Source organism: Salvelinus alpinus, chromosome 6, assembly GCF_045679555.1.
Source record: "Salvelinus alpinus chromosome 6, SLU_Salpinus.1, whole genome shotgun sequence".
NCBI lineage: Eukaryota > Metazoa > Chordata > Actinopteri > Salmoniformes > Salmonidae > Salvelinus > Salvelinus alpinus.
Genome location: NC_092091.1, coordinates 41116344 through 41132278, shown reverse-complemented (window position 1 = coordinate 41132278; position 15935 = coordinate 41116344). Strand labels below are relative to the sequence as shown.

The 15935-nt window shown below is 41.4% G+C and overlaps 1 long non-coding RNA gene across 1 annotated transcript; it reads left to right on the top strand.

Annotated features, from left to right (window-relative positions):
• The first annotated feature begins 9502 nt into the window (after positions 1-9502).
• LOC139578701 (uncharacterized) lies at positions 9503-15891 on the top strand. The gene is made up of 3 exons (XR_011675592.1): positions 9503-13799; positions 13903-13995; positions 14122-15891. It is a non-coding gene; the product is annotated as an uncharacterized lncRNA (long non-coding RNA).
• The last annotated feature ends 44 nt before the right edge of the window (positions 15892-15935 follow it).

Genomic DNA, 15935 nt, shown 5'->3' with positions numbered 1-15935 from the left:
GTAGACATTGGGTGACACATGGTGAAACTAAACAGGGTGTAGAAAAACACTGATGGATAGGATAGAAATGACAAAGTATGTAAACGAACTAGCTAGCGACGGTGGGGAATAAGGGTGACGTGGTTGTTCTTCTTTGGCTAGCTACGGTTAACTCCAACTAGTATTAAACGTCAGAGTAACGGTAGCAGACTAAACTCCACTCCGGTGAAGGATGTTTCTGATGAACGTCAACAATGGCATGGAGTAGAGATCAGGCTTTGTGGAATCTAGCTCCAACTACATCCATTTGCCTAAGGTCAGTGCTTCAAAGTTGTTTTATTAAGAAATGCCCACCTTGTACATACTGTAACAACCCTGGGTTACAATACAGCTGAAGTCGGGAATGTTTACATACACTTATGTTGGAGTCATTAAAACTCGTTTTCAACCACTCCACACATTTATTGTTAACAAACTATAGTTTTGGCAAGCCGGTTAGGACATCTACTTTGTGCATGACACAGGTCATTTTTTCAACAATTGTTTACAGACAGATTATTTCACTTATAATTCACTGTATCACAATTCCAGTGGGTCAGAAGTTTACATACACTAAGTTTAAACAGTTTGGAAAATTCCAGAAAATTATGTCATGCTTTAGAAGCTTCTCGTAGGCTAATTTACATAATTTGAGTCAATTGGTGGTGTACCTGTGGATGTATTTCATGGCCTACCTTTAAACTCAGCTTGACATCATGGGAAAATCAAAAAAAATCAGGCAAGTCTGGTTCAACCTTGGGAGCAATTTCCAAACGCCTGAAGGTACCACGTTCATCTGTACAAACAATAGTACGCAAGTATAAACACCATGGGACCACGCAACCGTCATACTGCTCAGGATGGAGACACGTTCTGTCTCCTAGAGATGAACGTACTTTGGTGCGAAAATTGCAAATCAATCCCAGAACAACAGAAAAGGACCTTGTGAAGACGCTGGAGGAAACGGGTACAAAAGTATCTATATCCACAGAAAGACGAGTACTAATATCGACATAACCTGAAAGGCCGCTCAGCAAGGAAGAAGCCACCGCTCCAAAACAGCCATAAAAAAAAAAACAGACTACGGTTTGCAACTGCAAAGATCATACTTTTTGGAGAAATGTCCTCTGGTCTGATGAAACAAAAATAGAACTGTTTGGCCAAAATTAACATCATTATGTTTGGAGGGGAAAAAGCTGAAGAATAGATGGCATCATGAGAAGAAAAATGATGTGGATATATTGAAGCAAAATCTCAAGACATCAGTCAGGAAGTTAAAGCTTGGTCGCAAATGGGTCTTCCAAATAGACAATGACCGCAAGCATACTTTCAAAGTTGTGGCAAAATGGCTTAAGGACAATAAAGTCAAGGTATTGGAGTGGCCATCACAAAGCCCTGACCTCGATCCTATAGAACATTTGTGGGCAGAACTGAAAAAGTGTGTGCGAGCAAGGAGGCCTACAAACCTGACTTAGTTACACCAGCTCAGTCAGGAGGAATGGGCCAAAATTCACCGAACTTATTGTGGGAAGCTTGTGGAAGGCTACCCGAAACGTTTGACCCATGTTTAAATTGTTTAAGGCAATGCTACCAAATACTAATTGAGTGTATGTAAACTTCTGACCCACTGGGAATGTGATGAAAGAAATAAAAGCTGAAATAAATCATTCTCTCTATTATTATTCTGACATTTCACATTCTTAAATTAAAGTGGTGATCTTAACTGACCTAAAACTGGGAATTTTTACTAGGTTTAAATGTCAGGAATTGTGAAAAACTGAGTTTAAATGTATTTGGCTATGGTGTATGTAAACTTCCGACTTCAACTGTATATACAGTACAACAGGAAATTTACTTAGTGAACTCGTACACATTGTAAATATGAAAACAGAATACAGTATTTCAGAACGTGACCTACCGCTTGAATGTCAATATGAGAAGAATTGACGTTCGCGATTTCCCCATATCTGCAAGCTTGACCAATGGCATAACATCTTATTTATATGTAAATTCAACCAACCAATAGAAATACCTAAACATCAAATACATATTTCTTCAGGGTCAAGTGGAAACATAACCAACCCTGTTTCATATACACGGGGCATGAAGATGTCGTCTCTGTAGAAATAAAAATGCACTAATTTGAGTTCATGTGCATGACACATTGCAAAAATACTATGCATGAAACTACCTAAATGTCATAATTTGTATGGGGTATGGTGGCCAACTAACCCCAAGGCAAACATTTTGACTATATTAGCCTACACAGCTACAAGGATGCACTTTCATGCTAGGTTTAGGACCTCATATTGTAGCTTATAGTGACCCCAACTGATGTTTAAGACAATCTTAAAACAATATACTTTGGTTTAGATACAAGCATCATGAAACCTATAACACAATAAATTCATTTGGACCTAAGTTGCTTACCAATTCTTCCATGTGGTTTCTTCCTTAACAGACTCCAATTTTATAAATATACAGTACCAGTCAAAGGTTTGTTGGACTGGTACTGTATATACTAGGCGGTGTCAAAGGAAGGCCCAAAAAATTGTCAAAGACCCCAGTCACCCAAGTCATAGACAAGCGGTACCGGAGCGCCAAGTCTACGTCCAAAAGGCTCCTTAACAGCTTCTACCCCCAAGCCATAAGACTGCTGAACAATGAATCAAATGGCCACCCGGACTATTTATATAGACCCCCCCCCCCCCTTTGATTTTACACTGCTGCTACTTGCTGTTTATGCATAGTAATCTTTCACGGTAAGGTCTGTTGTATTCAGCACATGTGACAAATAACATTTTATTTGATTGCTAAATATTTGGTCACATTAATTGTTTTGTGTATGGCTTCCTTGAAACACGGGGTGGCTCAACTAACCCTTTGGCTCAACTTACCCCACTCTCCCCTACTTACTTTCCAAATTAATGATTGATGACAAACGCAGAGAGAATGTACAGAGAGAAACAATGTCATGATGATCGGCTACCAGTTACAGGGGTGTATTCATTACGCCGATTCTGTTGCAAAACATTTTGTCTGTTGCAGAAACCATTTAATTACTCCAAACGAAAAACGTTTTGCAATGTAAACAAGAGTTCCTATTGAACAAATTCAAGTAGGTCCCTCCCTGTTTCGTTCCGTTTGTTCTGTTTGCTTCCGTTTGTTTCTTAAACGGTAAACGGTTTCCGTTGCAACACATATTGAATACACCCCAGGGGACTAAAACAAGAGTTTCTACAGGACAAAGTCAGGTAAGTCCCTCCCCGCTTCGTTCCGTTTTGCAACAGAATTGGCAGAATGAATACACTCCAGGTATGTCAGTGTCACCAAGAATGAGGAATAGCCACAGTGCAAAGCATTTAAGTTAGGCTATTTTCATGGTAAAGTAAACTACTTTTCTGGTGAACAGGTTCTGATCCCACAGCATGTTTGGAAATAATTTGTGAATAGCTATAGGGTTAGGCTACCTATTGTGTAAAAGTGAACACTGAAATAGAACTACTAGAACAGAAATAGATTCTATTTCTATGGTTGAACATATATTTTCTATTTCCTTCAGAGATGGATAAGTTGGGTGGTTCATACAGCTCTGTGTGTGAGCCGAATGGGCATGCTGCCTGGGCAGACCATCGGCAACATCAGGACCTGGAGACATCGGACTACCTCAAGGGAAATATCAAGTACTTTTACATGAACCCCTGTGAGAAATACAGAGCACGGGGACGGAAACCATTGGAAACTGAGGCTCCACATCATCAAGATCGCCATCATTACCATCATCATTACCATCCAGGTACTGACCAATGAGGGGATAGTCAACAGAGAGACTTGTTGAAGTTTTTTAGTTGTGAACTATTCCATGTCCAAACCATAAAGACGCAACATAGAAAGAGGCACAGACCCTGTCATTCCCTGATCATGCAAATGAGCAGTGTCATGGTTTCAAACCATTCTAACTGCCAGAATTACAGTATCTCATATCCAGTAATTTTACAACAAATGTCATGCAATTCTCCTCATTCTGCCGTGGGGCAGAGATAAATATTCAGTTTTACAGCTAATTTCCTGCAATTCTACACATTTTGCAATGGGGAGGAGAGAAATGTTTGCATTTTTAAAACAATTTCATAAAATTCGACCCATTTTAACATGACCTATGCCATGTTAATAATATGATATCTGAGTGAGAGTGGCTAACCAAATCAATGCGGGCCAGCTGGAGGTCAGGGCCCCTGCGCACGTGCCCCTTTGTGACTGGTCGGTAATTAAACCATGATAGCTGGCTAGACTAGTTTACCAATCAAATTTTTTGTTGTTGACATGGGCTAATTGACTGAATGTCAATGACTGGCATAACAAGAGGAAAACTGCTGATGCACAACCACATTTTGAAATTGCACCTTGTTTGTTCTCCTAGCGGCTGGGGTCCACATGCCCAGGGTCGGCCCCCAATACTCATTGAGAAAGTGGCCACCAACTTCCGCAGACATAGTGAAGGAAGCCACTATTATATCATATTGGAATGCATCCTGTGTGTGTAATAAATCACCTTAATATTCCCGGTTGGTGTCTTTTGGACTGAGTAATCAGATGGTTGTAACCTTCAAAGAGGAAAACCTCATGACGTTCAAGCATCTCTTCCTAAGGGGTTATTTAACATACTCTTTGAAGAGGTTGGGGTTTCAGATGATTTCGGAAGATGGGCAGGGACTCTGCTGTCCTAGCTTCAGGGGATGCTGGTTCCACTATTGGGGTGCCAGGACAGAGAAGAGCTTGGACTGGGCTGAGTGGGAGCTGAACTCCTGTAGGGGTGGGAGGGCCAAGAGACCAGAGGTGGCAGAAAGTAGTGCTCGGGTTGACTCAAAATACTGTTGACCAAGCATATTTCCCTAGTCCCAACACAAGGTAAACATTATTTTGCATCCCCAGGAGCAATTTGAGTTGTATAGGTGAAGTAGTTTGTGTAGTGCTGTTCTCTGGGGACTTTGTCCAGCACAATACTCCTTTCATTTTGATGCATTATTACTGGCAATGTTTGTGGAGCATGATTCCACTGAAATACCTACCCAACGTCTGTTTCTTGTGATTTGTGATTAGTACACAGTACATAATTGTAGTCTGACATGTATGATACATCATGTTTCATTTTGCCTCCAACTTTTGTTCTGTCATAGCTTGACAGTTCACTTAAGTTAATCAAATCCTCTCTTGTCAATAAAAGATCATTTGAGTAAAGTATGTTACAGTTGATGTAGTATTCTCATCTGCGAAACATCACCGTTGGTAACCTTGTGTATAAGAAGAAAGGGGATATATATTCTCCTCAGTCTCTGTGCCAGGACTCCTCAAGGAACGGAAGCATCTCAACAGCTAATTAGACCTGTGATATACTGTAGAAGCACAGATTGAAACTGGTAGGCTAATGGTCACTGTATACTGTATACTAAATGTCATTTACAGTTTTTAGCCTTCAGTGGTGTGTAAGAGGTTGGATATGCTTTTATCCCTTTGTCAGAAAGGTCTGAACAGAATGTTATGAATTGGACTGATGAGTTTTTGATAAGCAATGTTTTTTTTATTGCAGAAATGTTTCAAGTCCCTTGTTTGTTATTTACCCCCCAACAGAATGCCTTGAGATTTTTCCTGTGTTCCCCATGGGAAGCACAACAGAGGAGGATCTGTTGAATTTCGTTGTGCATTTCAAAAGGTATCAGACCCTAATATTAAATGTTTCCTTTTTTCCTGCAAAAAAACCCATATTAAAACTATATTCATAAGTAGTATAACTGTATCAACTATATCCAATTCACGAAAATGTATTTTGCTTATAGTACATGGTTGTGGGGTGACAGCTCTGTAAACAAAGAACATAATAGTCATAGCTGGATCCCTCACGTTTTTGTCCTAAATGTAGGTCAGTAATAGGCTACTGTATTTCTCTTTGTTGCTTGCAGGTTGTTGAATGTGAAGATCAAGTTCACTCAATCAAATCAAATTACATTTTATTCGTCACATGATTTGTAAACCACAGGTGTGGACTAACAGTGATTTCACAGTGATTTCGCTGCTTACTCATGGGCCCTTCCCAACAATGCAGAGATAAAGTAAATACAGAAACAATAGAAAAGTAAAGCACGTAATAATAGATACACAATGAGTAATGATAGCTTCACTATATACAAGGGGTACTGTACAGGGGTACGAGGTAATTGAGGTAGATTTGTAACTAGGAATAAAGTGACAGAGAGTAAGCAGCAGTGAGACAAAGTTTGTGCAAAAAGGGTCAATGCAGATAGTCTGGGTAGCTTTTTGGCTAACTATTTAACAAACTTTTTGGCAGTTTTATGGCTTGGAGGTACAGTGGCTTGTGAAAGTATTCACCCCCCTTGGCATTTTTCCTATTTTGTTGACTTACAAACTGGAATTAAAATGTATTTTTTGGGGGTTTGTATCATTTGATTTACACAACATGCCTACCACTTTGAAGATGCAAAATATTTTTTATTGTGAAACAAACAACAAATAAGACAAAAAAACGGAAAACTTGAGCATAACCATTCACCCCCCCAAAGTCAATACTTTTTAGAGCCACCTTTTGCAGCAATTACAGCTGCAAGTCTCTTGGGGTATGTCTCTATAAACTTGGCACATCTAGCCACTGGGATTTTTGCCCATTCCTCAAGGCAAAACTGCTCCAGCTCCTTCAAGTTGGATGGGTTCCGCTGGTGTACAACAATCTTTAAGTCATACCACAGATTCTCAATTGGATTGAGGTCTGGGCTTTGACTAGGCCATTCCAAGACATTTAAATGTTTCCCCTTAAACCACTTGAGTGTTGCTTTAGCAGTATGCTTAGGGTCATTGTCCTGCTGGAAGGTGAACCTCCATCCCAGTCTCAAATCTCTGGAAGACTGAAACAGGTTTCCCTCAAGAATTTCCATGTATTTAGCACCATCCATCATTCCTTCAATTCTGACCAGTTTCCCAGTCCCTGCTGATGAAAAACATCCCCACAGCATGATGCTGCCACCACCATGCTTCACTGTTTGTATGGTGTTGTCAGGGTGATGAGAGGTGTTGGGTTCATGCCAGACATAGCGTTTTACTTGATGGCCAAAAAGCTAAATTTTAGTCTCATCTGGCCAGAGTACCTTCTTCCATATGTTTTTTGGCGAACACCAAACATGTTTGCTTATTTTTTTCTTTAAGCAATGGCTTTTTTTCTGGCCACTCTTCCGTAGAGCCCAACTCTGTGGAGTGTACGGCTTAAAGTGGTCCTATGGACAGATACTCCAATCTCTGCTGTGGAGTTTTGCAGCTCCTTCAGGGTTATCTTTGGTCTCTTTGTTGCCTCTCTGATTATTGCCCTCAGTGCCTGGTCCATGAGTCTTGGCAGGTGTGTTGTGGTGCCATATTCTTTAAAAAAAACGTAATAATGGGTTTAATGGTGCTCTGTGGGATGTTCAAAGTTTCTGATATTCTTTTTAACCCAACCCCTGATCTGTACTTCTCCACAACTTTCTCCCTGACCTGTTTGGAGAGCTCCTTGGTCTTCATGGCGCCGCTTGCTTGGTGGTGCCTCTTGCTTAGTGGTGTTGCAGTCTGAGGCATTTCAGAACATGTGTATACAACTGAAGTCAGAAGTTTACATACACCTTAGCCAAATACATTTAAACTCAGTTTTTCACAATTCCTGACATTTAATCCTAGTAAAAATTCCCTGTCTTAGGTCAGTTAGGATCACCACTTTATTTTATTTTTTAAATGAAATGTCAGAATGATAGTAGAGAGAATTATTTATTTCAGCTTTTATTTATTTCATCACATTCCCAGTGGGTCAGAAGTTTACAATAACTCAATTAGAATTTGGTAGCATTGCCTTTAAATTGTTTAACTTGAGCCAAACGTTTCGGGTAGCCTTCCACAAGCTCCCCACAATAAGTTGGGTGAATTTTGGCCCATTCCTCCTGACAGAGCTGGTGTAACTGAGTCAGGTTTGTAGGCCTCAGTTCTGCCCACAAATGTTCTATAGGATTTAAGTCAGGGCTTTGTGATGGCCACTCGAAGACCTTGACTTTGTTGTCCTTAAGCCATTTTGCTACAACTTTGGAAGTATGCTTGGGGTCATTGACCTCTGGAAGACCCATTTGCGATCAAGCTTTAACTTCCTGACTGATGTCTTGAGATGTTGCTTCAATATATCCACATCATTTTTCTTCTCATGATGCCATCTATTTTCTGAAGTGCACCAGTCACTCCTGCAGCAAAGCACCCCCACAACATGATGCTGCAACCCCCGTGCTTCATGGTTGGGATGGTGTTCTTCGGCTTGCAAGCCTCCCCCTTTTTCCTCCAAACATAACAATGGTCATTATGGCCAAACAGTTCTATGTGTGTGTAGCTGCAAACCGTTGTCTGACTTTTTTATAGCAGTTTTGGAGAAGTGGTTTCTTCCTTGCTGAGCGGCCTTTCAGGTTATGTCGATATAGGACTTGTTTTACTGTGGATATAGATACTTTTGTACCAGCATCTTCACAAGGTCCTTTTCTGTTGTTCTGGGATTGATTTGCAATTTTTGCACCAAAGTACGTTCATCTCTAGGAGACAGAACGTGTCTCCTTCCTGAGCGGTATGGCGGCTGCGTGGTCCCATGGTGTTTATACTTGCATACTATTGTTTGTACAGATGTATGTGGTACCTTCAGGCATTTGGAAATTGCTCCCAAGGATGAACCAGACTTGTGGAGGTCTACAATTTTTTTTCTGAGGTCTTGGCTGATTTCTTTTGATTTTCAAGCAAAGAGGCACTGAGTTTGAAGGTAGGCCTTGAAATACATCCACAGGTACACCTCCAATTGACTCAAATGATGTCAGTTAGCCTATCAGAGGCTTCTAAAGCCATTACATAATTTTCTGCAATTTTCCAAGCTGTTTAAAGGCACAGTCAACTTAGTGTATCTAAACTTCTGACCTACTGGAATTGTGATACAGTGAATTATAAGTGAAATAATCTGTCTGTAAACAATTTTTGGGAGAATTACTTGTGTCATGCACAATGTAGATGTCCTAACCGACTTGCCAAAACTATAGTTTGTTAACAAGAAATTTGTGGAGTGGTTGAAAATGAGTTTTAATGACTCCAACCTAAGTGTATGTAAACTTCTGACTTCAACTGTATATATACACTGAGATCATGTGACAGATTATGTGACACTTAGATTGCACACAGGTGGACTTTATTTAACTAATTATGTGACTTCTGAAAGTAATTGGTTGCACCAGATCTTATTTAGGGACTTCATAGCAAAGGGGGTGAATACATATGCACGCACCACTTTTCTGTTTTTATTGATGATTTTTTAAATTTCACTTTGGACAATTTTGTGTATTTCCATTACATGAAATTCAAATAAAAATCCATTTAAATGACAGGTTGTAATGCAACAAAATAGGAAAAACGCCAAGGGGGATGAATACTTTTGCAAGGCACTGTAGAAGCTGTTCAGGGTCCTGTTGGATCCAGACATGGTTCATCGGTACTGCTTGCCATGGGTAGCAGAGAGAACAGTCTATGACTTGGGTGGTTGGAGTTTTTAAACATTTGTATGGCCTTCCTCTGACACCGCCTGTTATAGAGGTCCTGGATGGCCGGGAGCTCGGCCCCAGCAATGTACTGGGCAGTCCACACTACCCTCTCTAGCTCCTTGTGGTTGGATGCCAAGCAGTTGCCATACCAAGCGGTGATGCACCCTGTCAAGATGCTCTCAATGGTTCAGCTGTATAACTTTTTCACCACTGTGTTGGTGTGTTTGGACCATTATAGATCCTTAGTGATTTGGACACCGAGGAACTTGGCGCTCTCGACCCGCTGCATTACAGCCCCGTCATTGTGAATGGGGGTGTGCTCGGCCTTCTATTTCCTGTAGTCCATGATCAGCTCCTTCGTGTTTTTGACGTTGAGGGAGAGGTTGTTGTCCTGGCACCACAATGCTCCCAATTCATCGCTTTATTGACAACGTTTAGATCTAAAACGGATCTTCGTTAGGTCAAACAGACTGTCCTCACATCCCAAAATATATAGTACCAGTCAAAAGTTTGGACAAACCTACTCATTCCAGTTTGTTTTTTTAAACTATTTTTTACATTGTGGAATAATAGTGAAGACATCAAAACTATGGAATCATGTATTAGTGAAAAAAGTGTTAAATTCTTCAAAGTAGCCACCCTTTGCCTTGATGACAGCTTTGCACACTCTGTCTAGGAAGGTGCTAAGTGGCACCGGTGGGAGATCAGACCTCACCACCATTTGACTGATGTTGGGGGCGTGTCTGGACTAACCGCAGGTTTTTTTTAAACGTCTTTTCCAGTTGTGGATCAGTGCTCAAGATGTGCCAGTGTTTACTTCTTCAGGATCGGTGGGGTGGTTGAGCTAACGTAAGCTAATGCGATTAGCATGAGGTTGTAAGTAACAAGAACATTTCCCAGAACATAGACATATCTGATATTGACAGAAAGCTTAAATTCTTGTTAATCCAACTACACTGTCCAATTTACATTAGCTATTACAGTGAAATAATACCATGCTATTGTTTGAGGAGAGTGCACAGTTTTGAACCTGAAAAGTTATTAATAAACAAATTAGGAACATTTGGGCAGTCCTGATACATTTTAAACAGAAATGCAATGGTTCAATGGATCAGTCTAAAACTTTGCATATACACTGCTGCCATCTAGTTCTTTGTATTATATTTTACATATATAACACATTAGATCTGGTAAAAGATAATACAAAGTTAAAATTATTTTTTTTTGTACTATCATCTTTGAAATGCAAGAGAAAGGCCATAATGTATTATTCCAGCCCAGTTGCAATTTAGATTGTGTCCACTAGATGGCAGCGGTGTATGTGCAAAGTTTCTTCTTCAGGTCCCGTTGATAGATAGTCTGGAACGGAGCTCGTCCAGTTTGTTCTCCAGTTATTGTATATTCGCCAATTGAACAGAGGGTCGAGGCGGATTAGTTACGTCAGCCTCTACATCGCTGTTTCTTTCTCTTCCGACTGTCGGGGATTAGGGCCTGGTCCAGGGTGAGCAATATGTCCTGTGCCGCCGACTGAAGTAGAAATCTTTCTCCAAATCGAGGTTAGTGATCGCTGTTCTGATGTCCAGAAGCTCTTACCAGTCATAGGAAACATGTACAAGAAAAAATTTGATTAGTGCAACAAATTTTTTTTGGCAGAATTGGTCAGGAGCCCGTAAAACAGACGTTATACATTCCAAAGCCATTCTCAGGGCATAAATCTACAGACAGTCAGAAACGGAGAGCTGCCAAACTGCTATGACTTTGAAGTCACTGTATGCCATCTGACTTCAATCTGTTTGTCTACTTCACTAAACCTATTATCTCAGCAGATTGCAGACAGATTCCCAGTATGACAATATGTTTTCTATGGGTTCTTAGAAAAATGGATCCTTTTGGGTTTCACTGTATTGTAAAGTCGGTTAAGAACTAACCACTGCTCTTTGACTGTCTCATCATTGTAAGAGCCCTCCCTCACTCTGTGCTCAACAGGATTCAACTTCAGTTTGTAAGTCTACTGATATGATTACAAGAAAGTAATGTCTTCTTTTACACTATGCTATATCATCATGGTAAATAAAAAATATATACTGTATCTGCTTATGCATAATGATTAGACTTTTTCTTTTAGGAGTCTTCTAGGATTCTTCTACAACTGGTTGCATTGTGATTGGTTGAGACGTGTTCTAAGCCAAAAACCTGTTTAGCACAGGTTAGCCTACGATGCAGAAATGTACATCTTGTTTTCTGTTCCATCTGAGAAATTCCTGCGTATCCAGTGTCCTACCAGCTCAGCCAGCCAATTAATGAACTTGATCTCCACTGTAAAAAACGTCTTGGTATTATTTCCCCTTGCTTCTAGCCTAACATTTGGTTTGCAAAAACAGGCGGTTGTACAAACATTGCTGTCTGTCTCTCGACATTTACAACATTGTTTAAATATTGAAATTCGATCTCCAATTGAGAATTAACGTGTCAGGACAAGGACATCTTTTCTCAGCCAGTCAGTCATGAATCCGCATAATTTTTATTGATATATAAACTCAGCAAAAAAAGAAACGTCCCTTTTTTAGGACCCTATCTTTCAGAAATAATTTGTAAAAATCCAAATAACTTCAAAGATCTTCATTGTAAAAGGGTTTAAACACTGTTTCCCATTCTTGTTCAATGAACCATAAACAATTAATGAACATGCACCTGTGGAACGGTCGTTAAGACACTAACAGCTTACAGACGGTAGGCAATTAAGGTCACAGTTATGAAAACTTAGGACACTAAAGAGTCCTTTCTACTGACTCTGAAAAACACCAAAAGAAAGATGCCCAGGATCTCTGCTCATCTGCGTGAACGTGTCTTCGGCATGCCACAAGGAGGCATGAGGACTGCAGATGTGGCCAGAGCAATAAATTGCAAGTCCGTACTGTGAGACGCCTAAGACAGCGCTACAGGGAGACAGGACGGACAGCTGATCGTCCTCGCAGTGGCAGACCACGTGTAACAACACCTGCACAGGATTGGTACATCCGAACATCACACCTGCGAGACAGGTACAGGATGGCAACAACAACTGCCCGAGTTACACCAGGAACGCACAATCCCTCCATCAGTGCTCAGACTGTCCGCAATAGGCTGCGAGAGGCTGGACTGAGGGCTTGTAGGCCTGTTGTAAGGCAGGTCCTCACCAGACATCACCGGCAACAATGTCGCCTATGGGCACAAACCCACGATCGCTGGACCAGACAGGACTGGCAAAAAGTGCTCTTCACTGACGAGTTACGGTTTTGTCTCACCGGGGGTGATGGTCGGATTCGAGTTTATCATCAAAGGAATGAGCGCTACACCGAGGCCTGTACTCTGGAGCGGGATCGATTTGGAGGTGGAGGGTCCATCATGGTCTGGGGAGGTGTGTCACAGCATCATTGGACTGAGCTTGTTGTCATTGCAGGCAATCTCAATGCTGTGCATTACAGGGAAGAAATCCTCCTCCCTCATGTGGTACCCTTCCTGCAGGCTCATCCTGACATGACCCTCCAGCATGACAATGCCACCAGCCATACTGCTCGTTCTGTGCGTGATTTCCTGAAAGACAGGAATGTCAGTGTTCTGCCATGGCCAGCGAGGAGCCCGGATCTCAATCCCATTGAGCACGTCTGGGACCTGTTGGATCGGAGGGTGAGGGCTAGGGCCATTCCCGACAGAAATGTCCGGTAACTTGCAGGTGCCTTGGTGGAAGAGTGGGGTACCATCTCACAGCAAGAACTGGCAAATCTGGTGCAGTCCATGAGGAGATGCACTGCTGTACTTAATGCAGCTGGTGGCCACACCAGATACTGACTGTTCATTTTGATTTTGACCCCCCCTTTGTTCAGGAACACATTATTCAATTTCTGTTAGTCACGTATGTAGAACTTGTTCAGTTTGTCTCAGTTGTTGAATCTTATCTTCATACAAATATTTACACGTTAAGTTTGTGGAAAATAAACGCAGTTGACAGTGAGAGGTTTCTTTTTTTGCTGAGTTCACAAAGAAATGTCTGTCTAAACCTTTGTTTATGTAAACCGGTCGGTGTGATTTTACAGGAGTACATAGACTTCTGTATAGTCCGCCAGTGTTGAGGTTCCATGGTCAGATAGACTGGAGTTTCTGAAAGGCTGGTATATCCTCATCGGCTCCATTCTCAAAATAGAAATCCAGACAAAGGTAAAGTTTTGTACTGTTTGTCTGTGCCTTCTTTAGCCTTAACACATTACATACATATTTGTTTAATTTGTGGTGACAGCGTTTTAGTTCTTTCCCCCATTAGATTCTGACACATTACAATGTCTGCAGCATCTTTCTTGGGACAGGGACAGTTCTCATTTTGATGAGAGTCATGGGCTACTTCAAGAGATACAATGTAAGACACTCATGTTGAAGTCAACACTTGATGCTTCGCACAAGCCCTATTATTTAGTTAAGTGGAATATTTGATCAATTCCACCAGAATTCCATTGATATGTGTATTGTGCTTGGGTATTCCTAGATTCCCACTCTGACCCTGAGAGGAGCGTTTCGATACCGGAATCATCTACCTGGTGTACCGTTTCTGTGGCTGGATCGTGCTCGGGCCCTGCCACAAGTAGATCAAACTGGGATTGATTTACTTGTGTTTGGAGTGTTATCACTCAACCACACAGGTGCAGGAGTTAACAGAAAAGTGAGGCTTAACTGGGAAAACGTATTTTATTACCATAACCATTTTGTTTAGCTGTTAGTTTTGGAACACAGTATCAGAGTGCCTGTTCTCCTTGGCCAACAGAGATGACATGTATCCTATTTTCAAGGACATACAGCAGATGAGTTACTTGGTGTGGCTTTTCAGCAGTCTACCTCTACACATTCATCACCGATACCTAAGACACCAGCAAGGTTAGGATGCATTATAGGCAGTGTATACAGCCAGCAGACATGAACCCTTACCCAAACTTCAACTGATTTCTAAGCCTAATATTTTGATTTGCTGTTCAAATGTGCACTTCTGTTATTACATTTCACTTGCTTTTATTCTCCTTTTTACAATTCTTTCTACTCAAAATATTCATCATCAGAACAATTCTCCTCGTTTGTCTTGCAGCAACAGGAGTGGATCCCAGTGTCGGCTCTGCCTGTGTTCATGTCGGAGTGCAAAGACCTGCCCACCTCAGCATGCTACCAGGTCGAGGGTTATGCTCCGCCATAACCAGCTGCTTCCCCAAGTGAGATCAACCTGAGTGACATCACAGGGGTTAGATGTTACCTGTTAATTATTTTTTTTCAATTCTAGAAATCTGGACCACAAAAGAACCAGTGTTGGGGTCAATTCAGAAACTCCAAAAGAGTTCACTTGAATTGAAATATAATTGACCCCACTCTTAAAAGGAACCAAGGCTTGAACACAGGTTGTGTGAAGTAACACTTTCTTTCAGTTCAAAAATCAACCAATGTTACTTTTAACTAACCTCTAAAAAGTTTTGTTTTCCCCCCCAGACTCACAAGAAAGACAGATCTGAATCAATAGACAGCCATAGTGGACCTTTATCCATCTCCTGAAGTTAAAGATTAGTAAGAAACCTTACCATGTACATAACGATATGGTTTAGCCCTGTAAAACTGTTATTGTCCTGGACTTCTAGCCCCATTTTAAATCGCATCCATCAGCCAACTCTCTAAGCAGTAGCACAGAGCCTGGGGACGAGGTAGGACCTGTTATGAATAGTCAGTGTAAGATGCCTGAAAATGTACAGAAGTTGATGACCACATGATGATAGGCACTGATGAACATTACTGATATTCACCAGCTTTGAATGTACTGTAAACATTAAATAGTGAATTGTTCAAAGACTTTCCACCATTCATTTGATTAATATTGCCTTTCCCTAAACATATTTTTCCCTAGCCCAGTAGATTGTAGCTTTTTAGCTAGTTCCAAAGGACATTTTGCTTCTAGTTATGAGCGAGCATTGAATCAGGGTAGATTAGGATACTGGAAACAGCTTGAGGCGTCACTACAGACCCGGATTCGATCCCAGGCTGTGTCACAGCCGGCCATGACCGGGAGATGGCACACAATTGGGCCAACGTCACCCGGGTTAGAGGAGGGTTTGGCCGGCCGGGATTTCCTTGTCCCATTGCACTCTAGCGACTCTTTGTAGTGGGCGCCGGGCGCCAGCAAGCTGACTTCGGTCGCCAGCTGGACGGTGTTTCCTCCAACACATTGGTGCGGCTGGCTTCCGGGTTAAGCGAGCAGTGTGTCAAGAAGCAGTGCGGCTTGACAGGATCGTGTTTCGAAGGACGCATGGCTCTCGACATTCACCTCTG